The sequence below is a fragment of the Bos indicus x Bos taurus genome, chromosome X (assembly GCF_003369695.1).
Source record: "Bos indicus x Bos taurus breed Angus x Brahman F1 hybrid chromosome X, Bos_hybrid_MaternalHap_v2.0, whole genome shotgun sequence".
In the NCBI taxonomy this organism is placed as follows: Eukaryota; Metazoa; Chordata; class Mammalia; order Artiodactyla; family Bovidae; genus Bos; species Bos indicus x Bos taurus.
In genome coordinates this window covers 84,815,296-84,817,401 of record NC_040105.1, presented here as the reverse complement: position 1 = coordinate 84,817,401, position 2,106 = coordinate 84,815,296, and positions in this window count along the sequence as shown.

Below are 2,106 nucleotides of genomic sequence, written 5' to 3'. Positions count from 1 at the left end.
TCATACATGGAATGCTACATATGGTGAAATAGACTAAATGAATGCTAAGTGTAAGCAGTGATGTACAGGTTTCTTGCAGCCATAAGATTTTATTTATCTGCAAACTAAATGCCCAGAAGTATAACTGCTGTGTCATTTGAAAATTATATGCTTCATTTTATTAATGTGAATTGTGAAAGTGAAAGTCGCTCAGTCGTGTCTGACTCTTAGTGACACCGTGGACTATACAATCCATAGAATTCTCCTGGCCAAAACAGTGGCATGAGTAGCCTTTCCTTTCTCCAGGGATCTTCCCAATGGAGGGATCGAACCCAGGTCTCCCACATTGCAGGCAGATTCTTCACTAGCTGAGCCACAAGGGAAGCCCAATTAATTTCTTATTAAAATAAGAAATTGCCAGTCTGTTTTCCAGAGTGGTTTAATATTTTATATACCCACCAGCAATATATGAGAGATGCAGTTTTTCTGCATTCTCACCAGCGTTTGGTATTTTTATTTTAGCTATTCTAACAGATGTGTAATGATATCATGTGTTTTAAATTTGCATTCCCCTAATATATAATGGTGTTGAACATCTTTTCATATGCTCACTTGCTATAACTGTATAGCTTCTTCAGTGATATAACCTTTTGTGCCTTTTGCCCATTTTCTAATTGAATTGCTTGCTTTTTTTAACGTTGAGTTTTGAGAGTTTATTATGTAATCTAGATCTGAGTCCTTCATCACACATGTGGGTTTGCAAATGCTTTCTCTTAGTCAGCTTGTCTTTTCATTATCTGTTAAGCAAAATTTAAAAAAATTTTTTTAAATGTGTTCATGGTTTTTATGGTTTGTGCTTTTGGTATTATGTCTCTTCATGAAGCCTAGGTCCTGAAGTTTTCTCCTATGTCATATTCTAAAAGTTTAAAGATGTGCATTTTATATTTAAATCTGTGATGCACACTGAGTTAATTTTTTGTGTCAGGTATGAGGTTTAGACTATAGTTCATATTTTTTTGTCTATCGATATGCAATTGTTCCAGCACCATTCGTTGAGAAGATCCTCCACTGAATTGCTTTTCCACCTTTGTTGAAAGTGAACTGAGTATAATTTTGTAAGTTTATTTCTGTGTTCTCTATTCTAACCCATGGATTTATGTATCTATCCATCCTCCAATATCAAACAGTCTTGATTATTGTAGCTATAAAAAAAAGTCTTGAAATCAGGTAGACTGATTTCCTATTTTATTCTTTTTCAAAATTGTTTTGGCCACCTAAGTCATTTACATTTCCATACAAATTTTAAAATAATCTTGCTTATATCTATGAAAATTCTTGCTGAGAATTTTTGACAGGGATTGCAGTAAACCTATATACCAATTTGAAGAGAATTGACATGTTTACTATATTGAATCTTATAATCCATGTATGTGGTAAGTCTCTCTACTTATTCAGATCTTTGATTTATTTCCTCAGTGTTTAGTAATTTTCAGCATACACATCCTATATGTGTTTTGATGGATTTACACATAAATATTTCTTTTTTTTAAAGATTGTAAATAATATTGTATTTAAAGTTTTGCTTTCCACATATTCATTGTTACTACATAGAAATGCAATTGATCTTGTATTTGGCAACCATGCTGAATTCACTTACTAGTTTCAAAAGTTTTTTATACTTATCCTGGGATTGTCTACATCGATCATCATGTCATCAACAAATTGTTGCTGTTGTTTTAGTCGCTGACTCATGCTTGACCCTTTTGCGACCCCATGGACTGTAGCCCGCCAGGCTCCTCTCTCCAGGGGATTTCCCAGGCGAGAATACTGGAGCAGATTGCCATTTCCTTCTCCAGGGGATCTTCCCGACCCAAGGATCGAACCCATGTTTCCTGAATTGGCAGGTGGGTTATTTACCACTGAGCCACCCAGAAAGCCCCATCTACAAACAGAGATGGCTTTATTCCTTTCCAATCGGAATGCCTTTTATTTCCACATTTTGCTTTAGGCAAAGCTTCTAGTTCTATATTGAATAGCAGTGGTGAGAATGGGCATTCTTGACTTGTTCCTGATCTTAGCTGGAAAACATTTAGTCTTTATTGTTAAATGTGATATTAGCTAAGAGAT